This window comes from Phasianus colchicus, chromosome 1 (assembly GCF_987193195.1).
Source record: "Phasianus colchicus chromosome 1, bPhaCol1.hap1.1, whole genome shotgun sequence".
Classification (NCBI taxonomy): Eukaryota; Metazoa; Chordata; class Aves; order Galliformes; family Phasianidae; genus Phasianus; species Phasianus colchicus.
The window spans coordinates 176,313,435-176,340,268 of NC_143436.1; the positions used below are offsets into that span (position 1 = coordinate 176,313,435).

At 46.2% G+C, this 26,834-nt stretch overlaps 1 long non-coding RNA gene across 1 annotated transcript in view; it reads right to left on the minus strand.

Moving 5' to 3' along the window:
- Window positions 1-4,699: 4,699 nt before the first annotated feature.
- Window positions 4,700-26,834, minus strand: part of LOC116244236 (uncharacterized) — a 54,623-nt gene continuing 32,488 nt past the window's right edge. The window contains exons 3-4 of the long non-coding RNA XR_004170142.2: window positions 9,111-9,601; window positions 4,700-7,933 (exon numbers count right to left, since the gene is read on the minus strand). This is a non-coding gene — a long non-coding RNA (uncharacterized LOC116244236). The remainder of the gene's footprint in view (window positions 7,934-9,110; window positions 9,602-26,834) is intronic.

Here is a 26,834-nt window from a genome sequence, read left to right on the forward strand (position 1 = left end):
AGGCTGAGGGGAGACCTTATTGCTCTCTTCCAATATCTGGAAGGTGCTTACAGTGAGAGCGGGGCTGGTCTCTTCTCACTGGTGACAGGATGAGAGGAAATGGCCTCAAGTTGTGCCAGGGGAGGTTTAGGTTGGATATCAGGAAACACTTCTTTACAGAAAGGCTTGTTAAGCACTGGAATAGGCTGCCCAGGGAGGTGGTTGAGTCACCATCCCCGGATGTGTTTAAAAACCTTTCCAACGTGGTGCTCAGGGACATGATTTAGCGGAGGGTTGTTACTTAGGGTGGTATGGTTAGGTTGTGGTTGGACTTGATGATCTTTAAGGTCTTTTCCAACCTGAGCAATTCTATGACTCTATGATTCTATTTGTAAACAGAGGCCTGACAGACGCTTTGGGTGGGAGGCATGAGATTTATCGGGAAAAAGGAAGAGGAAAGCAAGAACCTTGAAGGCTTATGATCTGGCTGTGCAGCTGCAGTGACAGAGTGAACTCAAGATCAAAGGGAACGCACTGTTGCTCTCCAACACCTCGCCTAGACCAAGGATTAGACCCAATATTAGTTATCAGGCAGTATAAAAAGCACAAACATGCCCTTTGCTCCTTGGAAGATACGGAACCCAGAAGGATGCCAGATTTGATTTAGGAAAGCACATTTGCATGTGTTGGTTTCTTCAGCCCTGCACTGTTCCTCAGAACCCTCTGCTGCTCTGAGTGGAGACAGAGCAGGGCTGCAGACTACTGCTGCTGCAGGAGTGTAATTGCAATTGCTGCTTGGTGCTTCTGCTAATCTGTGAGACCTGCAGCAAGCACTCAAAGTGCAAACTGGGAGTGTTTTGGGGCAGAGATGCACTGCATAAAACAACCCCACAGGTCTGGAACAAACCTGCATGGAACCTTTTGGTGCTTCCATTTCACTGAAAGAAAGGAGGCCAGGCTGAAGCCCAGGCTTCTCACTAGGATTTCTGCTGCTTGGACAGAATCTCCAATACCTGGTTTTGCAGCAGGGTGTGCCCTGTGTGCTGAAGTCCCAGTGTGGTTCAGCTCTCAGCCCAGTCTCTGGCCAGAAGTGTATACCATCATTCTACAAAACCCATTAGCTCACCTTGTGTGTCCAAAGGGGTTTTTGGCTTCTGGGGCCGCAATGGGAAGGTGGCAGCAGTGAAGACCCATGTCATCCTCTGCAACAACCATGCTTCAGCACAGGCTCCCTCTAAAAGCCATGTACTGCAGAACAGATGGTACATCTGTTTCTATTTCCAGTATGATCTCACTAATCACTTTTTAAGAATCTAGCATTCAGAGCTAATCAACATGAGCTGAATTGCAGTAAATGTTCCTACAACAATGGAAAACCCTTTGCAACTGCCTTTTCCTAGGTTATCCCGTTGGGAAGCAGAGTTTATCCTCTGCCTGAATTTGGCCAGAAGCCCCATGATCCCTGCAAAGCCAGGGCCTCTCCCTGAAGAGCTTCTGCCTCATCTAGGTACTTGTCTGTTTGACAAAGTGGAGCTGACTTTCCAGTTCAGTAGTCAAACCAACGGCTAAACACTCACTTTATGGGTCAACCCCAATCCTCACAGCGATGGAGGGGAGAATCCCCAAGGAGACCTTGCCATGAGCACAAGGCTTATGAAAAAAAGCCATTGTCCTCTATAATCCGTGATGTACAGCATAAGCTCAAAGCTCAAAGTTCAAAACCCTCCTGTTTGTGATACAGAAAAAGATTTTTAAAGACGACTCCTGGAAGCAGTATCATGCCCAGCATGCCAGGCAGCCCAGAGACACATCAGATAGCTGAACTCCTCAGGTGACTCAAGGGTCCTTGCCCTTGATGTCCCCATTGTAATGGATGTGCCTGGGCTGTCCTCTGGAGACGGACAAGTGCAGGAGCATTGCTCTAAGCATAGCTACTCCCAGGACAGCTTTCAAGGGCCCATGGGCAAGCTCTGCCTCCCTGCCAAATGGTGCACTGGCTGTCCATCTGTCCACCAGCTCTCCTCAATGCTTACATGCTTCAGCCCAGGGCATGCAGCACCCTGACCTTGTTACACTGCGGAAACCCAACACTGATGAGTTACGGCATTACTGTCATTATTTCAGGCATTAGGACCTAAGAAAAAGAAAGAAAGAAACAAACAAAAAAAACCCCCAGATCCTAAAAAAATCTGTATTTTTCCTAGGTCCACAAGCTCAATCCATAGGACCAAGCAAGACTTGAGATGTAACACATGGCAGAGAAATCCTTGCTCTGGCTGAAGTGTTCTCAATTCCTTTCCCAACATGACTTGTCATTGATGTTTCTATGCCCTTGCTCTCAGTACACAGCTCTTTATGATTCCATTAGGTTATTACATTCACTGTCTGTCTGATTTTAAACACCTTCTCAGGGACAGGTACCAACGCAGCAACGCTAACTTTTATTTTCAGGACACGGCAATGGGTCTCAATGGGGGCTTTGCCTGAAAACTGCCACATGTCCTGAGACATTTCTTTGTCCCATTTTTTTGCTGCCTCCATCAGCATCCATCGCTGGGGTCACACAAAGCACAGCGGAGCTGTTACAAGCCTTAAAATGGCAACCTCAGCATTTGTAGAGTAACCACTGACTGCAGGGGGTGGTAGGCGTGCATTTGCAGCTGTGTTCCTTTTAAAGCTGATTTATTTTAACGAGAATTTCACGGCACGCAGCTGGCAGCAGCCGATAGACACGGCAGTTTCCAGTTTCTCTGCTTTGGAGAAGTCTGAGGTACTCAGGGACTTCTTTGTCCTCATCTTTCCAATAAGGCCAGGAATCTGGAATCTCAGAGTCCTGGGAAAGTCTGGAATACGACTTACCCTTGTTGGTGGGACCTGACGGGAGGTACCCACGAGTGTAGAGAGGGAGCTGGCCAATGATGAAGTATAGACTAGATATGTAAACAGGGAGGTGGATGGAAAACTGGCAGAACTGCCAGGCTCGAAGGACTGTGACCAACTGCGTGAAGTTCTGGTGGATGCCAGACACTGACAAAAGTGCTACGGAGTCAGTACTGGATCCAGTACGTTTAACATCACTAATTTCCTGGAAGATAGGACAGAGCATACCCTCAGTAAGTTTGCAAAGGATACAAAACAGGGAAGGGCAGTCTGCAGAGCAGGACCTGGGGCTCCTGGTGGACACCAAGCCAACAATGTACACTTGTGTAGAAGACAAGTGGCTTCCTGGTCTGCATTAGGAAGAGCATCACCAGCAGATGAAGGGAGGTGATTCTTCCCATCGACTCAGCACTAGTGAAAAACATCTGGGGTGCTGTGTCCAGGTTTGGGCTCCCCAAAACAAGAGGGGCTTTGATAGACTGAAGTGAGCTCCTTCAAGAGTCTTGATTAAGGGATTGAATCAGCTGACTCAAGAGGCTGAGAGTGCTGGAATTACTGACCCTGGAGAAGGCTCAGGATCTTATCACAGTGTCTAAATCAATGTGTTTAATTACTTGATACTGAGATTCAGAAAAGAAGACTCTTCTAGGTAGTGCCCAGCTCAGGACAAGAGACAATGGACACCAACTGAATAACTCTTTTACTATGAGGGTGGTTGAGCGCTGGAAGAAGTTCTCCACGGAAGTTGTGGAGTTCCCATCCTTGGAGTCACCAGACCTGACTGTGTGATCCAACACATTCTGCTCTGGGTGTCTTTGCTTGAGCTTGGGTTAGATGCTTTCCAGAGATGCCTTCCATTTTCAACCACTCTGTGAAACATGTTTAATTCTCCAGCATACATCACAGTTACTTTAAAGTATTTCAACTTTCTTACCTCACTACAAGAAATTTGGCTTTAAAGCCCAATAGCACAGTGAATCTTTGTCAAACTTGTGGGGCCAGCGTTCCAAAAGAGCTTTAACAATCCAGCAAACTAAGGTACAAAATGCACCACGTGACTCAGGTGTTCCTACTGCAACAAGCATGCAATCAAAACTTCTCAAACATAGCCATGTGTTGTCAGGACAGCGTGGAGCCAAGTTGGTGTGATTCAAGTTTTAGAAGAGACGTTATAAAATGTCAGGAGTTACCCAGTGCCACCCAGCGTTGGCAGCTAGAAAAAGAAAGGATAAATATGGTTACAAATGGGTGTAGCCCAGTGGAACAGGAAAACAGAAAAATCCCAGTTCTTCCTTTCTGTATCAGGGGTCAGTGATGGCACAGAAGATGTGCAGCACTGAGGTCTGGGAGGCAGCTGTTCCTCAGTAGAGATGTGCCTTAGTTGTCTTGTTAAAAAAAAATCTTTCACCTTTTACAATCACTTTTCAAAGCACGTAATCAGTTTGAGAGAGATGTAGATGGCCCCTTTTGTAACAAGGCTCATGCCTGTAACATCAGAGAAAGTTGTGCTGATTATTCTGGTTAGATGTTCAGGAATTTAGACTAGAAAAAAATACGTAGGAGGTGTCTCCTTCCTGAGATAAGTATAGTTAAAACATTACCTCTTCTCCTCCTTTATCTCAGATGCTGCACTTGACCTGCCTTTTCCTTGAAGCCTTTTGAATTTCACGAGATCTCATGTACATCAGACAAGGAAACAGTCTCCAAGTCATGGTCTTTTGATAACTGTACTTAGATTTTGTCCTTCAGAAGACTATATGAAACTCAGTCAGCACCATTGTCCCATTTAACAGAGAAGGAAACTGAGGCACAGGCCCCAATCTCCTCAGCACAGCAGAGAGCTGGGCTGTGTCGGGGGGGGGATGGAGAGAAGCTGGATCTCACAGCCCAAGTGAGAAATAGGAGAAGGAGAACATGAGGCAGTGAGATGCCTCAAACCCACCAGGGTTTGGGCAGTGAGGGGATTCCAGGGTCATGATTTCATCTGTGTTGTCCATGGCAGAGAAACCCTCCTTCAGTCACTTCTAGTACTTCAGACTTACTTCCTCTGCCCTGAAGCACTCTAATTTCCCACAGAAAAGAAGACAACAGCAATTTGAGCAGTTCTCTGCCAATTCTTTATTTTACCCCCTAGAAGACAGAAGGCCAAGGAAAGAGAGCAATGGGAGTACAACCCAGATTAACACATCACAAACAGTAAAATGAATGGTGGTTGCCCTCCAAAACACATCATTGCACTGTGTGTCTGGAGGGGTCCTCACATTTTTCTTTTCTTCTCCACCTATACACCTCTGCAGCAGATTCTTGCTGCCTGCTGCCAACAGGCCTCCTTCCTACCTTACCTTCTCCTCAGCTCCTGGAGATGGGCCAGGTGGTGTGGCTGCAGCTCACGTGCTGAAAAATCCTGTCCTGGAGCCAACATGCTTTTTCTTTTCTTGACAGTCCTTCAAGTTCCTCGAGAACTTGGGAGCTGAGTGGCCCTGAGTGCCCGTAGGAAGACCCCAGGGTCATTAATAACATCTGCACGCTTCACTGGGGCCATGCACCGCCTAGGTGCTCTCCACAGCTACAAGATGCTCAATCCACCTCACACTTACAGCTTATAGCTTGAAGCCCAAGGCAGAAAATCAGTAATTCCTATGATTACTGCCCAACCTGGGCCTCAGGAATTCCTCAAAAAGAGAATTTTCCATAACAGGGGCCACAGGACAAAGCACAGAAGGAGCTGAGTGGAGAAAGGAGACTGGACGAATATAACATTCATGGAAAAATAAACCAACAGTGCGTATCCCCCTAATTGAGAAGGTTTATAATGTAAGTTTGCAATGAGCCAGTTCTACTCCAGGGGGTTTTACACTCTCAACAACCAGGATGAAATAAGAGGAGTGGGAAGGAAGCAAACCTGTGATTCTCTGCATTACGCAGCATAACTCTGCTTTGTTTACAGGTTGGAGACTTTTTTAAATCTATAAATAAACTGGGGATATTAATGATACCATTAATCTTCGCTGGCCACCATCCCAGCTATCTTCAATGCTGAGGTTACCTTGCATCCCTCAGCAAACAACAGTCTCTAGGGGAGGGCTGGATGCTGTGTACCCGGCCCCGGGCCACTGCTTTCAGCAGGACACTGCTGCGCCCTGGCTGTGCACCAGGACGTGTTCCCAGTGCTGGCCCTCCTGGCCACGGGCCTGGAGGAAGCAAAGAAAATACTCATCAGGGAATAAATGACAGGAGAATGCATGATCTCCTTGCCTCCTGCTAGGAAATGCCCTGATGGAGACCCCTGCTCCTCTTGGAGGTCTGGCAGCCTGCTCCCCTGCCTCTACCTTTCCAAGGGGAGAAAAGTGAGTACATATTGCACTTCTTCCACTCTCGTACAAAGCTGGTCTGAAATAGCTCAATATAGAGGGACTGCAACACATCCTTGCCTTGTCAGGTATGGTGGGACACAGGAAAAGCTCCATCTTTAGCAGCATGGAGCTGCACCAGAGGAGGGTCAGTCTTGGTTTTAGGAAAAGGTTCTTTACCGGAGGGTGGTGGGTAGAGGAAGAGGCTCCTCAGGACAGTGGGCATGGCCTTAGCTGCTGGATTTTGAGGAGTGTTTGGACAACAGTTGCAAACATAGAATTTGAATTTTGTGCCTCCCTTGTGGAGCCAGGAGTTAAGCTGATGGTCCTTGTGGGCCCCTTTCAATTCAGGATATTCTGTGATTCTATGATTCTTCTTCTCACTGAGGTGTTCAATATGGGATCTGTTGAGGACAGCAACCCCAGGACCACGTCTGCCAGATACGGTGCTCATGATGCACCAGGGGCTGGTTTGGCTGCAAATGCTAGTCTGGCAGTAGTTGCCATGCTCCCTGGATTCACCTCACGACTGTACTATGCTTTTGGTTATTATTTCTGCTACAATATGCCAGAAATATGAATTCTTAGAAGAGTAAACAAGGATTTCTCTCCTTTTAGAAACAAAGTTCACACTTAGTGGAAATAGGTCCCTTTGAAAACCAAGCCTGCAGAGTTTTCCTTTGAACTCCCTGCTTGGATACCCAAGATGGTCAGACACAGCCACATGTGGCTAGAGAAACAAATGTTCCTGTACCACCAGATAATGATGCTGGCCAACCTTCTATTTTCTGTAACCTGCCAAGAAGTTGCAACACTCTTTCAGCAGTAGCACAGAGTAGTCATTCACACTCTGGTCCCAAGTGATGTTTGGCTATGGAAGTTATGAGAATTTTCTCTCCTGAAGCATTCAGCATTGTGACACAGTTTCCTTACCTTCTCAGAAAGCACACAGAGTTTTCTCTGTGCTGTTTACTTTGTGCTGTTTACTGTTATTTCCCAATTCCTTAATACCCACTGTTGTCTAGATGCCACTTCCTATAAAGTATCCACAAAGGACTATTAAGAGAAGTTTGGATGCTTTTCCTTACCTTACTAATGACATTTCTGGGCCTGTGTCAGCAATTTCTCCGTGGAGATCTACCCCTCCTGACCCGACTTGCAACTCACAAGTAAAGCATCCTGCTCTCCCTCAGGAACTGCAATGAAATTCATTTAACTGTTGGGTTTTACTGTGCTTCCTTGATGATACACAATGGACAATCAGAAAGCACTGTTAATGCCACAGCTTCCAAGCTATCTAACCTCTTTTGGGGTTCCTAAAGACAGGGAAAATCATATATAAAGGACAACGGCATTTCATCAGATGAGTTTGCTCTCCATATAGAAGATGGCTGCATTTAGAGAGTTAGCCATCTACACTTTATTGGGATAAACTGGAGTAACATCAACCTCAGAAAGGGAGTGGGGAAAAAAGCCCCTCAAAATCCCAGTTTTTCTCCTCATATTATTCTGTGCCTGGTGAAACAGTGTGTCTGGTGAGAAACCAGCTGGCATCAGACACACAGAGGTCCTCCAGACAGACTCAGCTGAACATTCACCTTGACGAAGTAATCAACTTGTCAAGCACAGGAAGTCCTCGCAGCCAGACCGATGATGGAGGATAACCAATACTCCATCTGCAGCAGCAAGCAGTCAAGGATTTGAAATATTACAAGGCAGGAGACCTGAAATGTTAGAGAAAAAAGAGTATGTAGACAAGGGGATAGATTAGCAACATGTATGGGCCAGAAAAATGAAAAAGAAAAGCCAGAAATGTTTCATACTGGCCTCAAATGAATAGCAGCCTCATATGAAGCGGTTAAGGCTTGTTGCATATGGTGAAAACACAGGCTAAGCCAAGCAAACAATCTCAGTCTAGTGGCACAGAAGAAATAATCTCTCTAAAGCAAGAAAAAGCATCTGTTTCTTCATCTGAGATATTGAAATGTCCATGTCCAGTGTGAGCAGTGCTGAGTGCTCTGTGGGCAAGTGACACCATCTCCCAGCTCCTGAGGGGAACAGGCAGCCACTGCCCTGGTGTGTGATGCCTGCAGGCAGCCTGACTGAGCTCCAGCACAGGGGTTTGATGCTCCTGCTCCTGCAGATCCCACTGCTACAAAGCAGGGCCACTGGCAGTGGTAGTGTCAGGAGAGTTTCCCACACTCTCTTGAAGCAGCACCTCAACAGAGACACTTGATTGCATAAAAAAGGCTCTTAAAGCCAGCTAAAATAATTCCTGCCTGTTGACCCACGGCTTAGAAAAAAACACCAAATAAACACAAATCCTAAGTGGGAGAGTTCTCTGCTTAGCATACAGATAACGTGATCCAGGGGTAGGAAGGTGCAGCTACAGCAGGGACAGGTGGTGCTGCCAAAGATTATCCCAAATGGTAGCCATTTCTTTCCACATTTCCAAAAGGAGAGAGAGAAGGGACAAATGGAGCTGAATCCCACACCATGCAACCCACTGCCTTCATCTACTGCCTGGAGTGCCAGTGGCTGAAGATCCACACCCTGCTTGGAGAAGACACTTGGGAGACTGAGATGTACGTACATTGGACATAGAAATGTGAAACTCACTTGTTAGTGTTGATAATTAACTATTGTTTGTCTAGGAGAGTGTGCTAGAACTGTTTATTTGGAAGGCTGCTCCCAAGGCAGCAGGAGCCCATGGCTGCATTGTGTAGGTCACACCAGATGCACAGATGAAGAAGTTCCTTCTTTGGTCCTAAGTGCTGCTGAACAGACAATGGGATTCAAGAAAACTGGAAATGACCACTGCTACATAAACCCAGCATTTCAGCATACTCTGACGGAACAGAGCCTCCTACCTGCAAGCTGTAGCTAGTTTGGGTTTCTCACCTGTCCTGGAGGAGATATTGGCCAGTCGTGAGATTCATTCTCTAGTCAGGTCTCTGTAGTAGTATGATTGTTTCTTCTGTAACCACTCAATGGGAACCAGTGCTTTCTCTTCTGTATTTAGCTTTTTTTCTTTGTTGGATGCAAACACTCTGACATTCACCTTAATGGTGTTTCTTTTCAGTTGCTTCATGTTTCCTTTTGTCAAGCTCTTCTAGCAATATTAACTGCAACTAATGAATTAACTCACAGCTGAACCTTGCCAGTCTTTTAAACCCAGTGCTGCTTTAGATCTTGATTGCTGGTTTAATTTTTAACCCTCCTAGAATTGCTGCGTTCAAGCCATCCCAATGCACACCAGGGTCTGGAGCTGGTTCCTGGTTACACAGCGTAACAGCTGTGGGAAGTACACATGAATCAGGCACGCTGGGGGACTCTGCTTCTCATGCAAGTTATCCACAGGAAATAGTTCACAGCAAAAGTTCATCAGAATCCTGGAAAACAAAGAGTCTTAATAGTTTAGGTATCTGAAAAACGATGCAAATGATGAGCATACATTTCACTAGCATTGTACACAAGCAATATTTGGCAAATGTTTTTCCAGATCTTCTTTTCTGTTTCTCATTTCTGAGCACATCCTTAGAAACAAACAGGAGTCCAGAGTTTTAGGTTAGGATCCTTGTTTGATCCTACACCAAACTGGACAGATTTGCAGACCTGCCCTCTCAAGTCCCATGACTACTTACGGGGTCTGCAGGTGTCCACCTGCTGTGAAAGCCAGGTTATTTGTATTTTGGCAACTCACAGGTGGTTCAAGCACCCAATTTTCATCAGTTTGACTTTCAGTTCTAAAATTCTGGCCTAGAGGTAGGTAGAAAACTGGAATTTGTTGCCCAGAGCCTGGAAACACACTGGCCATTTGGGTGTCATTTCAGGCTGAAATGAAGGCTCCTCACTTGTCAGAAGGCTTAAAACAAAACAGGAAGTTATTAATATCAGAGGCTGAGCTGAGTGGAGAGCCAAACAATATGAAGCAGAACGTGTCTCCCCATTTTCCTGTTTATCTCTTGCTATTTTAGAACACAGGGGAGATGAAGAGTCACAGTTTCTTCATTACAACGCAGTGCTACAAGGCAGTGAATTCTGTCCGTCATCACAGTACAGATACACCATCTCCTACAGTCCCTAAAGTTTTTGCCATGCTTTGAAACAGATATGCAACTAATTTTGAAATGATGGAGTGGAACACAACAAAATGATGCAGTGCAGCAGCATGCAGGACTCCAGAGAAAGTGAGCAGTAGTGAAACTACGGGGGGGGTGATAGCCTGCCTGGATATAATTATTTTAGGAAAACATTGAAACTAACGAACTTTCTCCTGAGGAAGAGCCATTAGATTTTTAATTAACACAGGCATTAGGATTACAGTTGCTTGCTATGGCTGAATGATGGTTTATCAAAAAAAGACAAAATTGCTCGCAGAGGGAGGAAAGAAAAGATACCATACGTACTGGGTGACCACTTATAGGATAGAAATGAGCAAAACTTGCAGGCCTTACAGCCAAGCCTCACACACTAGCACTGCAGGTGACACTTCCTAGTGCAGCTTGGCTTTTCTTAAAAAGCACGCTGGTGGTAGAAAGGCATCAGCTTCCTCCGAAAGTTTTCCACTCTTGGGGGGAGACTGGGTGTGAAGGTTCATGCACTCGGCCTCTTCTCTTTTGCAGCATTTTTCCCTTATTCAGAGGTTGGGGGCTTATGCTTTTCCCCCCCTTACCTTTTGCTAAGCCACTCACAGCTGTCTGAGGCAAATTCCTAGAGCCAGACTATCACCATAGAGCCTTCCTCCTCTCTAACTTATACCAGAGCACTACTTGTGGAGAAAACCTTTACATGTTAGAAACAATTTCTCAGAAAGAGTGATGAGGCAGTGGCACAAGCTTCCCCCAGAAGGGCATATTTTCTCTTACATGTACCACGTAGAGCTGTTGAACAAAGTGAAGGCTCAGCACACGATTGCAGGGCTCCAGGCAGTCGTGCTCATTGCTGCAGCCGTTGCTGGATTCTTCCATCATCCCAATCTTCATCCCTACAATGGACGGAAGCACGGCTGACCCAAATAGAGACAACGGTGGCACAGGATGACAAAATGACCATCTCACCATCTGGAAGATACAACTTTGTGTCACAGCAGCACAGCTGGTGAGGAGTGCAGTGATGGGTGGCTCCTGACTGAGCTTGTGATGGAGCAGCAGGAGGAGGAGGGCAAATGTAGGAAGAGTGGTTCCAGATGAAGTGGAATTAGGCAAGGCTAATGAGTAGTTACTAGGAAAGGAAAATTAACGGTAGAAAAACAGTTATTAATTGTTTTCATGTTTTAAACAAGAAATATGAGAGGCGGGTAAATGAAGACAAGGGAAGTCAAAGTGTCCTATAGAGTATATAGAGTCCCTGTGAGCAAGAAATCAGGAAAGGGTGGCAGGAGACCTGTGTGGATGAGCAAGGAGCTCATGCACAAACTCAAAGGGAAAAAGAAGGTCCATGAAATGTGGAAAAAGGGTCTGACCACTCGGGAAGAATATAGAAATGTTGTCAGGGCCTGCAGGGATGCGACGAGGAAGGCTAAAGCCCACCTGGAATTGAATCTAGCAAAGGTGGTAAAGGATAATAAAAAAGGTTTTTTTAAGTATGTTAACAGTAAAAGGAAGACTAGGGAGAATGTAGGTCCCCTACTAAGTGAGGGGGGTGTTCTGGTAACGGGGGATGTTGAGAAGGCGGAGATACTGAACGCCTTCTTTGCTTCTGTCTTCAGTGAAAAAGCTCCCCCTCGGGAATCCCAGGCCCTGGTGGTTAGTGAGAAGGTCTGGGGAATGGAAGACTTCCCTTTAGTCAGGGAAGAGGCGGTCCGAGAGCGCCTAGGCAACACCAATGTTCATAAATCCATGGGACCCGATGGGGTGCATCCACGGGTGCTGAGGGAGCTGGCAGAGGTGATTGCTGAACCGCTCTCTATCATCTTTGAGAGGTCTTGGAGAATGGGGGAGGTGCCTGAAGACTGGAGGATAGCCAATGTCACTCCGGTCTTCAAAAAGGGCAAGAAGGAAGATCCAGGTAATTACAGGCCAGTCAGCCTCACCTCTGTCCCTGGAAAGGTGATGGAACAGATTGTGCTGGATGCCATCTCCAGACAACTGGAAGAAAAGGAGGTTATCAGGAGTAGTCAGCACGGGTTCACCAGGGGGAGGTCGTGCTTGACCAACCTGGTAGCCTTCTATGATGTTGTCACTGGCTGGGTGGATGGGGGGAGAGCAGTGGATGTAGTCTACCTTGATTTCAGCAAGGCATTTGACACTGTCTCCCACGACATCCTTATAACGAAGCTGAGGAAGTGCGGGATAGATGAGTGGACAGTGAGGTGGGTTGAGAACTGGCTGACTGGCAGAGCACAGAGGGTTGTCATTGGCGGTGCAGAGTCTGGTTGGAGAGCTGTAACCAGCGGTGTTCCCCAGGGGTCGGTGCTGGGACCGGTCCTGTTCAACATCTTCATCAATGACCTTGATGAGGGGGTAGTGGCCACCCTCAGCAAGTTTGCTGATGATACGAAGTTGGGAGGATTGGCTGACACGCCCGAAGGCTGTGCTGCCATTCAGCGAGACCTGGACAGGCTGGAGAGCTGGGCAGTAAGGAACCAGATGAAGTTTAACAAAAGCAAGTGTAGAGTCTTGCACCTAGGGAGGAATAATTCCATGCACCGGTACAGGTTGGGGGATGACCTGCTGGAGAGGAGCTCTGCAGAGAGGGACCTGGGTGTCCTGGTGGACGACAGGTTGGCCATGAGCCAGCAGTGTGCCCTTGTGGCCAAAAAGGCCAATGGCATTCTGGGGTGCATTAAAAGGAGCGTGGCCAGCAGGTCGAGGGAGGTGATCCTCCCCCTCTACTCTGCCCTGGTAAGGCCTCATCTGGAGTACTGTGTCCAGTTCTGGGCTCCCCAGTACAAAAAAGACAGGGATCTCTTGGAAAGAGTCCAGCGGAGAGCCACAAAGATGGTGAAGGGCCTGGAGCATCTCCCCTATGAGGAAAGGCTAAGTGAGCTGGGTCTGTTTAGCCTTGAGAAGAGAAGACTGAGAGGGGACCTGATCCAGGTCTATAAATATCTAAGGTGTGGGGGGCAAAGTGGCAAGGCCAGACTCTTTTCAGCAGTGTGCGGAGACAGGACAAGGGGAAATGGCCAGAAGCTGGAGCATAGGAAGTTCCGCACCAATGTGCGCAAGAACTTCTTTACAGTGAGGGTGACGGAGCACTGGAACAGGCTGCCCAGGGGGGTTGTGGAGTCTCCTTCTCTGGAGATATTCAAGACCCGCCTGGACGCCTACCTGTGCGACCTGGTGTAGGGATCCTGCTTTGGCAGGGGGGTTGGACTCGATGATCTCTGGAGGTCCCTTCCAACCCCTACGATTCTGTGATTCTGTGATTCTGTGATTCTGTGATATTAGAGAGCTTTAAGGCAGCACATTAGCTCTCCATACAGCTCTGAACAAACATCACTGCGCATTTAAAAGGCAGCTACTGTAAGTGCTCTGAAGGATTCTCTTTGCTGTCCAAAGTACACTGTCAAAAGATACCTCAGAGCGGATCCACTCAGGACCTTATATGGCTTTCCCCAGTGCCATATCTGAATGCTTCCCAGCCTCTTATGTATTAATCTTGTGTGCCCTAGGGTACAGAAGAATGCTTTTCTTAGAGAATAAGGGAAAAAGGCTGAGAGCCTACCAAGGGATTCACTGGCAAAGAAGAAAGCTGGCTGCAGCTTGTCTAACACCTGAATGTCCTGACACACCCTCTTCTCCCCAGAAATGTGGGAAAAGAAGAAATAAAAGCAAAGCCATAAAACAGTGGTTAAAGTCATTTGCGAGCCCTCACTGCAACCTCCCAGGCAGTGATCACTGCAGATCCTAGCTGGTTTTGCTGCTACCACACTACCGTTCCCCTCTCGGGGTTTCTGCTGCATCCCAACACGTGCTGGGAGCTGCCTGGGGCAGAACCTTCCCCATTCATTTGCATGTGGCACTCAGTATACTGGGGTCTGAGAGTCACGTTATTTCATGCCACTCATGCCTGCCTTGTGGCTGACACAAGTGAAATATGCATGAGAGAGTGCCATCTGTGCACACCAGGCAGCTTTTACCTTCTCTACTTGCTCTGGGATTTCTGACTTTTAGGGAGATTATTTAGGGTGCAGACAATAGCTCTTGGGGATGATGAGGATCTGGCCAGTGAGTCAAACCGAGCCTAGAAGCCCTACATGTGGCAGAGGAATTTATAGGAATGAGACCTGGCAGATGAATTGTTTATGAAAACTCTGACATCTCTGCTGCTGCTGTGAAGGATTTATGCAGTAGAGATGTGTGTATTCCTGCGCCACTACTGCCTATTCCGATGTATTTCCTCTCTCACTGCCTGTCAAGGCTTTTCTTGGAATATATTGATGTACACGATTCCTGAAGAGTCTTGGGAAAGAATCTAGTGGGTAAAGATTTGCTTCAAAGCAGATCTTCAAACATCTGTTTGTACTTATTGCACAAATATTTAGTGCACTGCAGGACAGAGCTGCCTGTAGCTTCAGGCAAACACAAATGCTAAGGGGTATTAAATGCTCTTCAGTATAAACAAGATAGCCTGGAATAGCTCACTGGCTAGGTGTTAAAGGGGGGGGGGAAGGCCACGCTGTGTACTTAAAGCCCAGTTCTCTTCCCAGTTTATTCCCACGTGGCATGTTTTATTTCCACTCTCCTGCCAGGTGAATGAGGAGGTTACGTGGCTGGCTGAAATCCCTGTATCACCTCCTGGAAGGATCTGCAGTTCTGGTGCACAGCGGGGACAGAAACACAGCAGCAATGCTGTAAGGACATGGCATCAGCACTCATCTTGATGGGCACAAAGCACCACGAACAACATCTCAGTATCTCTAATTCACAGTCTTCTATATGGTCTAACCCCACCTCCTTGGAGATTTCAACTAAAACACAATTTGGAGCAGTTCTGCCCTGGATGTATGTTATCTCCTGCCAACTGCTGCAGGGACAGTCATCAGTGCCAGCAGAGCAGTAATAAACAGCTGGGCTGGTCGCCTTCAGTCACCTCGGCGTGATTTGCTAGAGCTCATTTGTCATAGCCCTAAATCACAGCACAAATGCTGGAAAACAGCCTAAAATGGATACACACAGATCTCAAAACCTGCAAATTCTCTGAAAACATGCAGCATAGGCCAAAAAGCAGTGCCTTCCCTAGGACAGCTGATGTTGGTTCTCTGATTCAAAAAGCATCAACAGATACATTGACACCAGTCTCTGGAGATACAGAAACATCCCTGCCAATGACAAGGTACTTACTGCACAGGTAGAAGTTTCTAATGCAGATCGGATTCAGTTCTGCCTTTTTGGAGTTGAAGAGGGCTTTTCTATCATGCTGTGCTAATGCAACTGAGCCAACAGGGATTAGAGCTATGCCCTTTTCTGCCTGTTGAGACACAGTGAAAGAAAGCAGCCACCTTAAATCAAAGGGTCCAGATTCAGGGAGGCGCTCGAGCTAGAAATCAGAAGGCAGTTTACAGATACTTTGATAAGTTGAGCTTTTATCATTCCACAGGCCTCAGAGATCAGTTGGTGAGAGCTGAGTGAGTTTCCTCATATGGTATTTGAAGGCAAAGTCAATCCACATTTGCTTCCCAACAGGCAAGCCCAGACAGCTACAGTGAGTTATAAAAAGGGGAGATTAAGTACAAGTTTTGCAGAGCTACTCTCTGAAGAGATACAATCGGTTCTACCATTTGTGCTTAGGAGCTAGGAGTCTGAATCAGATGCAGGCAGCTTTGAAGCACCAGTTTTGTCAAGAATATCCCTTACTTTGTCCTATCTTGAAAACTTGAATTGTTTAGCTATTAAAAGAGATTAATGTAATCTCTATGTCTATGAAATTGGATTTTGAAACTGCTTGCTCACTGTACTACCGTGAGTGCTGCAAATAAAGCCTCTGCTCCTGCTCGTGTTGCTACAAACTATGGGTCACACCTTGTACTGGCCAAGAGCATGCTAGCCTCACACAAGGATAAAATGACAATATGAGAGGCCACAGAGCCAGGCTGGAGTTTGGGAGATCATTATGGACATTAGGAAGGCATCTCCCAGAGAGAGGAACACCCCACCCTGGGACTTTCAAGATTTGGCCAGACAATGCCAAGGCTGACCTGACCTAGAGCCATGATGCTGTGCTGAGAGGAGCCTCAACAAGCTTGCGACCTTCAGAGGTTCCTTCCACCAACTGTGTTTGGTGCTTTTCCTAGTTCAAAGGAGCTGAATGCTGTTCAGCTATGTGGATCTGTATCCTTGTATGCTACCGAAGGAGCTGAAATCCCCGCAACACCTTTTAGAAGACACTTCAGAAAAAAATGTTTTCTGCTTTGGAAACCTTTTTGCTCCAGCATTCAGCCTCGCTTTACTACGGAAAGCTCTGGAAAAAAAACCCTCAACTTTGCTGGCAGTACCAGATCTCAGGGCATTTCCACATCTTGCATGACGCCATGGTGGCCACAGCTGGGCTCTGGGAAGACAAACTTAGATAAACAGCAAAGTGGTACCAGTGGAATGAAGAACAGCACTGAGTCAAAGCAATAGGCTTCTGACACACATGCACTGCTACACTGCCCAGTGGCACAAACATTCTCCAGCATCTCCTCTCTAGGAAGGAATGTGCTATTAGAGGTGGGGATCATCACCTATCCCATTCAGGGCTGCCTGCAAGATACACCATGGGATCCCCAGAATATCATTTTTGGGCTGTATGCTAAGGAGGACATTGAGACACGGGTGAGAAGCATGAGGAAGATTCTGCTGGCCCTACAACAGCTTGGGGAAATTGGGGAGCTCATAAAAGCTGCCTTTGAAATCTGAGAAACCAAAGGTGAGGTAGAGTCTAGTGAATCAGGGGTAGCAAAGTAAGGCAAGGCAAAGCAGCCCTACTGAATGCTGCATTCCTTGCCTCCTGTTCTTCCACTACTTTTTTTTTTTTCTTGGCACACTCTTTTACCTAAGGAGGGTAATTTAAAATGGGTATCATTATCCATGCATAGGGGGGAAAAATCAAGCAAGGTTTTCCTCTGCTGGTTTAATAAGCTGACGGCTGCCAAGAAACTAACAGTAAATGTTAAGAAATCTGAGCCCCTCCTGCACATTGCTTCCCTTCCTGCTGCCAGAAGCAGCATGTTGTGCTCTCCTCCAACAACCTGGGAAACACGGCTCACAGTCCTGTGAACACGATCTCGCCACAAGTGTTGACAGTCCAGTGGCTTCACTCAGAGGTAAATGGTAGAAGAGATATCTCAGGGCGGGAGGCAATTGCAGCAGCATCAGAGATTTCTACTTATCGGCAGCTCACTCATACTGTGCCTCATTGCAGCAGCTTCTGTTCACTTGAGGTTCCTGGCTGTAATGACTTTATTACCACTTCCACCACACACTACCCATGCACACCACTCCATAGGCACTTCAGCTTTCTGCTGACAGAGGGACGGTGATGCATCCTCTTGCTGTCTGAAGCAATTGCTCTTTTCAGCACTTGGGTATCCTTAGCCAGGGATCAGCAACTGCACGCTCCAAACTTTGTTGTGTCTGCTAGCCCCATGCATCCTCTGGATGGTCTCTGCCAAGTTCCCTCTCTTGGGAGAAGGAAACCTATTTGCAGAGTAAACCCATTGTGGCAGCACTGACTTCTGACAACACATCCCTGCCCCTATAGTGCTGCCCCTGAAGGGTAGGGAGAAAAAATGAAGACACATGGATTTTAAATGGCTGTTCTTTCCTTTGTGCAGCAGCTGGAAATCTACATTTTTTCCTGACTTTCCCACAAGTGCTTGAGAAGCACTCTGACAGGAAGAAGTTTGTTGTTAATGACCCATTACTCCGAGACGGTGGAGGAGTTGGTGCTTTTTGATACATGGAGAAGGGCAGTAGAAGGCAAATAAGCGGGTGCTTGTTTTGATGCATCTGGTAGAGACTGCAGAAATGGCTACATGACTGACAATATGGAGGCCCCTACACCCCAGAGCACCACAGGCATAGTCAGAGCCACCACCAGCATTAAATTATCCAACATTGATGGAAGGGACAAAAAATATTCAATGTTACTACTATTTTCAGACAGGAAAAAAAATCACACTTTCTTTTTCTTTTAGACTTAGTTTTAGATACTTTATACACAACTTGTTTTGTCTGGTTGGATGCATCTTGGGTTACTTCCATCTGTCCAGTTTTAAGCGCTTGCCCACTAATTGCTGTTTCCTTGATGAAGAGCTTGGCTTTTGGTTTCTGAATTTCATATTGAATTGAGAGCACTCGTATACTGTCCCAGTACTGCTTTCAGTATGTGTTCAGGGCTCTGAGATGCTTCCAAGGCCAGACTCTACCCTCAAAGTGAATAACAGCACAGTCATGCTGCCTTAGGGCTTCCCAAGGGCTTCCCAGAAGCCTGGATGCCTGTGTTAGTCATCACCCCAAACCTGGCCCATATAGACAGCAGCCCCACAGCCTCTGCTCCCTGTCCCAGGAGAGTTCTCTGTAGCAGCAGTGCTGTGGTGGCTGTCTGTGATGGTCCTACTAACACAGAATGAAGAGAAAAAAGGGATGGCAAAATCAGCATCACGGAGAAAGATGCAGAGAAGCCACAGTACCTACATGTCCTGTGTTTTCAGCTGGCAAGGTGACTGAGGGCTGATGGGAGCTGCTACATGTACTGGGCATACTTTAAGAACCCACTGCTGGGAACTAAGATTTTACGTGTACATGAAGCTTTACACTGTCTTACTGGTATCTGAACATCTGCTGCTGCTTATAAGGCAACTCAATCCTGAGCCTACTTACAGCGAAGACCTTGGGTATTGTTTTTTTTTAAAGTAGTGGATAGGTCAAAATGCAAATACTATTAGAAAAAGTTCAAGTGAGCATGTAAATGTTACATTTGTCTCTACCTGCTTCTGGTGCCACATTCCTGCCCATATCTACCTGTTGTTTCTTATAGTCAGAACTCCTCGGAGCACACATGTTTTGTTCAGAGTCCAGGGCAGCAGTCTTAGTTATGAGTGTTGACTCCTCGGCAGTAAAATGATAATACTATTAATACTATAATATATAATACTATTTCACTAACCTAGTTAGTAGAATCCCTTTGACAAGATACCTGGTTGTATTACTAATAAAAGCCATCTGTATTTCTACAGAACTATCAGTTAACACTGCTCTCTCTTTCACTAGTGTAGCATAGCTAGAATATAACATCAGATTTTTATTGATAAGATTTCTACTGAGAGAAGTTAAACTGTATTTGCCATCAGCCACATGATGTTAGATACATTAACTGAAAGCTTAGCAGCCACCAGCCAACAACATAGTGTAACACCATAAAATATGGAAATGTTCTTCCCTCCAGCTCAGTAGGGCTGCCATTTAGATATTTCTGAAATTTAATTAACGTAAACGTCATTATTCCTAACACAGACCATCCTGCAGTGAACACATTTTCAAGTGCTCAGAGCAAAGCAGAAAGGAGTAAAGGAATCCTGAAGAGTTACAAATCATTCCCATATTAGGTACTGTTTCCATAAAGAGCTGGGTTCCCAGTTTATCCATTATCATTATGCCTATTTATTGCATATTAAGCATGAGGGATGCGTGTCTAGACTAAAACCCCATTTTTATAGGTGCTACATGAGAAAATCATGAGGCAGTCCCTGCAGTGACTCTGTCAGTGGTGCTCAATGCCAGACCAGAGGCACAAACCAGCACAAAGAAGGTTCCCTCTGAACACCAGAAGCATTGCTGTGCTGTGCAGGTGATGGAGCACTGGCACAGGCTGCCCAAAGGCTGTGGAGTCTCCTCCTTGGAGATCTTCCAAAGCTGCCTGGATGTAGCTCTGGGCACCCTGCTCTGGGTGTTCCAGCTGGATCAGAGGTTGGACGAGATGACCTCCAGAGGTCCCTTTCCACCTCAGCCACCCTATGATTCTATGAATTTGTTTTCCAATCAGTGTTTTGAGCTAAAAAGCCATGAAGGACTTCAAGATATCTCTACTGCAAAGCCTGAGTAAGGTGAACTGCAAAGCCTAAGCTACTCCTGATCAACATCACCAGCTTGTCAAGGCCTGGTTCAACAAGCTTTGACCTTTCTGCTGCCATGTAATCTGGTGTTAACACAAATATACTGCCCAGCCTACTCTTGTTAGCACCTCTGCAGGCCGTGGTGCAGCAGCATGTGGTGACACCGGTTTTGTGACTGTCAGCCTGGAAACTGCTGCTGTGGGATACAGTGTGGGTACATGTGCAAGTCTTTATGCCACTCCATCTGCTGGAGGGTCTTAGTTGGCTCTTATTCCATCAAGGTGCTCTGAGGAACCTTTTAAAGGAGCTCACAGAGTGCAGATGGGAAAAGTAAGAGGGCAAGGCAGGTGAGACAGCGAGCAGAGGTGAGATCAGACACTGGAATCTGAAGGCATAAAGCAACATTATTAATGAAGAGGCTTGTGTTTGACAGTCCTGGTTACAAGAAACCTCACTGCAAACAGTGCATATAAAACATGGCATTGTGAGATCTTTGTATACAAATACAGTTAAGAGAAGAAAATTATATAAGGAAAACTTTGCCATATTTCTGAATATACACTCTTCGAAAAATAATGTTGACAGAGCCAGAATAGGCCTGATATATCCAACTCTCATGCGAACGTCCTCATTCTTATGGTTTAATAATCATAATGAACTATAAGGGGAAGGTAAATAGTCTTCATTCCACACATCTGAGGATAATAATAATACGGAAGAGATTTCAAACATTGGTAATGACTTGTAGAACTGCACATTGCTTAAAACATCGAACGCAAGCCAAGAAATACCCCTCAAGGCTGCAATCAAAAACTGTTTTTGGCTCTACACTGTGAACAGAAATTTTATTTGATCAACAGAGCTATTGCAACAGCCTCACTGCTTAGCCTCTAGAAGCTTGTCTCTGAAGCAGCAGCCCTCACTGTATGGCAAAGCTTGGGGCTAGTGAAACTGCAGCTCCTGCTAATAGCTTTGGGATGGTCATGACAATGACTGAGGAACATCTCAGGTTCTTCTCCTTTTGCTAGTTCAGGAGTCTGTGCAACTTTTCATGAGGAAATAGGAGAGATCTGAGGATGGAAAGAACGTTCTTTTAGAGAACAGGTGTTGCTTTGGGAGAATGAAATCCACTGGACTGAATTTTGCAAAGTGGTTCAGAGTTCTGCCCTCAGTAGCTGTACAAATATAGAGGAAGTCCCTGGTCCAGGGACCTTGCAGGCTAAAAAGAAAACAGGTGCCTATGGGCTCCCCCTCCCACTCTCAGAGAAGAAAAAAATTCCTGCCTGAGAACACTGGCAGGAAGAGGAGAGAAAACTTGAAATTATTTTTTAACACACGCTCTCAGAAAATGACACACCTTCTCACAACATTTTAGATTTGTTTGTTTTTTTTTGGTTTTTTTTTTGTTAGTGTTGAAATGTGAAAGGTAGAAAACACTTACATTGAGAAAACCGATGGCTTATTATTCATACTCATATCTGCCATCAGAGACGTGTTTCCTGCTGGCATCTCTACTGAAAAGGAAGAGTTTAGAGAAGACAGATAGTTGTTAAGCACAGAGAATCATTTTCAGCAGGGAACAAGAAGCTGTACTGATTCAAGAAAATGAAGGAATGTTACTGACTACCCCTCAATACAACATACCCTACCTGGATAAATTATTTAGTGACATACAGGAGATTAGTATTTCCAGGATGATGGCTTGGTGATCTGGCAAACTGGACTTTCTCCAAACACGGGAATAAAATTTAAAAAATTAGCAGGCTCCTGTTCAGCAAAAAGAAACTAATGGAGCAGGAAAGCTGTGATCTGTCACAGACACGAGAGCTCAGATGTAAAACAGATCCTTAGGAGAAGATTTTCAGGCAAATATGCCATAGGAGAGAGTCCAGAGCCCAAAGAATCACAGTCCTCACAGAGGCCATGAGCAAAGGATGGACCAAAACACAACAAAACACTCTAAGCAATCCAGAAATAGTTTGTGTGATACATACAGAGAAGGCATCCCAAGTCCTCCGTAAGCACAGAAATAAGAAGCCTGAAATATGCTGGTTCTAAGAGTTCAAACTACCATTAAAAGTCATGTGGCTTCTTAAAGCATCAGCTCTGATTTTCATCAATAGTTTGCATTCTTATTAAATGAAGCTGGTGGGCATTTGCTTTCTGCAGGGTTGCTTTGGATAAGCACAGGCACATTCCCAGCACTGGAGAGATAAAGATCACAATATCTGTACAACCGTTACACCCTTACTGCTGAAAAAACCAACAGACTGTCTCCATAGTGTGGTGGTGTGTTGCATGTACAAGCACCAAGCAGAAAGCAGAGGCCACCCCAGGCTGCTAGGATCAACTGTATGAGCAGTTAAACCCCTTAAAAAGGATTGGCATCTACTCCGTGAACAAAAAGTTCATTTGTAATTAAAATCAAATCCCAGGAAGGGTGTGTGTTGCATCTCTTCGAAGCACGTGTGGATTTGGAGCACAATGGGGGAGATCAGCAGTGTTCACACTGCCTTTTATCTTCTGCCCTAATAACCCTCACAGGTGGTGATCGATGCCTGCCATGTTTCCTATGCTTCCTTGTCCATGTGCTGAGGACAAACAGTGCAGCACTGCTTCCATTCATGCTGCTGTGCAACCATGAGGATGTGGCTGGGCTCCAGGACTGTAAATACCTCACAGAGATCAGGTGCTGGCCTGGTCCCAGGCCAACTGTAATAGCACAGGATCACGAAGGGATCTCAAAGGCTTTTCCCTTCTCTTGAAAAAAGGGCACTCAATCAAGAAGGAGTTCTCCCATTTTTTCACTGGAACTACTGAGATCTGAGAAGCAGACAGGTCATAGAAAGACACCACAAGTAGAATCACAGAATATTCCAATTTGGAAGGGACCCATAAGGACCATCGAGTCCAGCTCCTGGCTCCAAATAGGACCACCCAAAAATCATATAGATTTGATAGAGTTGTCCAAACGCTTCTTGAATTCTGGCAAGTTTGGTGCCATGATCACTGCCCTGGGGAAGCAGGACCACAGTTGTTTCTTGTCTTTGAGTTTAAGATTGCCTTGCTGCAACCTGCCTTCTTACAAAATTCTGCGTACCCCTTCCCCCCTGGGAGCTCCTGGCTGCCAACCATGTTCAGACTCAGAGTGCTGGGTGGGACGGAGATTCTGATGGGATGGCTCCCAGTTACAGCTAATATCTGCCTGTTGAGGAGAGCTGGGAACCAGCACTGTCAAACAGCCCCATCCAGTCCGTGCAACATGACTAAACAGATCTGCACAGGCAGATCTCTGCAGACTGAGCGGAAACCAAACACACACAGTGCACAGTGCTGGCAAGAAGTCTTTTTTTTTTTTTTTCCCCTAATGAAACTCATCCTTCCCTTTTTATTTACTTCCAGTGGGAGGAAAGACTGGAAAAAAACCTACTGTCTCATCATTGAGGTGTCGCACAGCATTCCACAGTGCAGCTATGAGGAATTCCGCCCTCCTTCCTAAAAATGAGTACAGCTGGCGCTTTGCAAAAGGATGACGAGGAGGAGTCATCCTTGCAGGGAGAGGCAGAAATCCGCAGGGCAGCCTGGAGCAGGCAGAAGCTCTGCCTCTTGTGTGAGAGGAGAGAGAATTGCTCCGACAAGTTGCATGGGCTCCTACAGCAGTTATGAATCTGAGTCTATAAAAGAACCAAGTTATCAACAACATAATCACATGCCCAGATCACATGGCAACAAGGGCAGTACACAGTAGCTAGTGTTGATTTTTGTTTGTTTGTTTATTTTTGATACAAAATGGGAATGAGAAGTGAAACTTGGGTGGAGCTTTCTGCTATTCGCTGTGAGGGAAAATAACGTCTTTGCAGCACCTCCTGCCTTTGCTCTTGTTGACCCCTTTGAGCATAGAGCTCTCTGGCTTCACCAGGGCTGTCCAGGCTGCTTTTTTTTCCCAGCACCTCACAGCCCAGGTAGCTATGGTGTTTCTCACCAGGTCTCCCCTCCTGAGCTGGGTTAAAGCAGGAGTGCTGCTCACTGCCTGATACAGGTGTGAGTGGCAGCAGCAGTGCTCAGCACAGCTGACTGGCCACCAGCAGGAACAAGCTGGGCTGTGCTGGGGGAAAAAAAAAAAAAAATATCAGAGTGGGAGGCGTTGAGATTCCAGCCTGGGGAGAGGATGCTGGAAGAAAGTCAGAGTGGAGAAGGCCCTGAGTCACACCAAGGCACCACGCCTGCGCTGCGGCCTTCTCAGCCTCGCTGCAGCTGGGGCCAGCACTGGCCTCTCTCAGGCAGTGATAGGAAAGAAGGTTGCCTCCTGTGTCCTTCAGCTTATGGTGATTTAGACCTCCCTGGAGAGCAAGGCCTTGCTGGCAGACCAGCTTCAAAACAGATCTTTAGCTGCCTGGTTGGATTTTACACCATAGCTGGTTATTTTTTTCAGACACACCATGTACTTTCAAATCATCCCATCTTGAAGTGTCTCAAAGTGAAACAGCGTGTTTTAACTCACAGAAAACTTTTTGAGCACTGTTCCATCTCCACCTCTTCATGCTCTATGGTGGCATAGACCCCAAAGACTCAAACCAGCAAAGGAACCAGTTTGTTGTACTGATGGTTTCCAAAGGAAAACTCTGTAATTTCTTTTCCTGCTTCTCTCCTATGATATCTATAGATCTGCAAGTCTTATGCTGGGGACTCATTTTCTACAATCCTATTCACAGCAGCCACAGATTACTGCAGTGAGAAAAAATAACAGCAGGTCAGCAAGCTGCCTGCCTGCCTCTTTCCTTGCAGGGATCACAGCAAACCAGCCTTCCACTGGCAGAAAGCTTTGCTGTGTTATAGCAGCAGGGAGGGCCTCACGGAGACGCAGGTTCTCCTGGCAAAGCTCAGCTTTACTGATGAACTGTGCATGCACACGTGGAAACACTGCTGTAGTGAAACACCATACGCATGCCTACTCAAAGCTGGAAGGGCTGCTTGGGCCCAGGACCCTGCCTCCTCCTACCCTAAGCCACAGGACTCTGAGTTACAGGACACGCTCAGCTCAGCTGTTTCCTTTTAACTACTCCAGTATGATTAAAGTAGCACAGACCCAAATGTGGCTACAGTGATACTACTATAAAAAAACACAGGAAAGAAAACTAGTTTAACAGAGCATAGCACCTTTGTGCTAGTACTGAATGTGCACACTGCTACTTGAACCAGTACCAGCTTCTTTGAAAAGTACAAATTATCTGTGTAACTGAAAGTCCTGTATGAGCACTGTGGGGAGGTGAAACCTGTGAGCTGTGGCAGGAAGAGTTTGCATCCTGCAAAGTATCCTTCTGGTTTACAGGAACTAGAAATGTAAAGGAGGATATTTGGCTTTCTTTAAAAAATAGCCTGCTCTAAAGAATGCCTTTTTCAACCACAAGAGGATACAAGATGGAAGGGATACGGTCACTAATAACCCACCTGGAAATACTTTGTATGGAAAAGCTGTTCAGCAAGTTTGGGGATTACGCCAAAGAATTATCAGACAAGCCTTGCTTGATTTGGGTTTGTGGGCAGCTTTTTACAGCCCAGCAGGATTTCCCAAAGCTGAGGTGCTTTTAAGCTGCCCTTGTATGTGCCTGGCCCTTATTGCAGTCCTGGCTGCTGGCCAAAGGGACTCTGTTTGTGAGAGAGTGAACAAGTGAGGATCATTATGACTTGGAAGACGCTCAGTTCTTGCTCACTGAGGACTCTGGAGATGCAGAATGGGACAGAAAATTAATCAAAATTCACCAGTAGGGTGATGGCACGGTCCTGAAAATTTCAGCTATTTTGGACATGGTTTGCAGACTGTGGAACAACTTGCATACAGAAGTAAGCAAACTTTGGATGCAGGAGGATAGAAGGCTTCCGGCAAGATCTGTGTGTATCTCCAGCTCTCAGGCAGTCACACATCAGCAGATCTTTACCCTGACATGGAGTGGGTTCCAGTAGCTGCTTAACAGCTGTGACTCCACTCCTAATCCTTCCTGGTCACAAGTTACCATATGGGCTGGGGAGCAGGAGCAGCGTGTTAAAGCACCAGAGTTTTCAGAGGTCTACAGCAGAACCTCTGCTGTCCTCTCTTCAAGAGGAGGGAAAGCAGTGCAGTGAAAAGGTAAAGAAAGAAAAGAACTACTGTAGTTTTTCAAGTTTGAAAGGACGACTATAAAAACCATCCAACCTCCTGCAGACCAAGACAATTGAACTCTGACATCCATGAGGCTCCCTGGCAGCACTTCCAAATGAAAAATTATGGATTTTTGAGCAATCTTGGTTTTGGGGGGGAAGGGGAGCAGGGGAAAGAAAGCAAGAAAAAAAAAAATTAAGTTCCATGGAAAGCTGCCATTCTTCATTGAATCAAAAATAGAACTTCTTGGAAGTTTACCAAGCAGGCATTTTTGTGTGGAAAACACTAACTCTTCAGATTGGGCACTGTCCCAAGGAAAAATACACACCAGTTTTGGACAGGGATAGAGTTAGGAGTCTAGATGCAATAGAGAGACTCATTCACTCTAAAATACTTGCCAAAGAGTCCTGCTATGGCAGGACATGAGACACTTGCAGCGCCTGCTGTT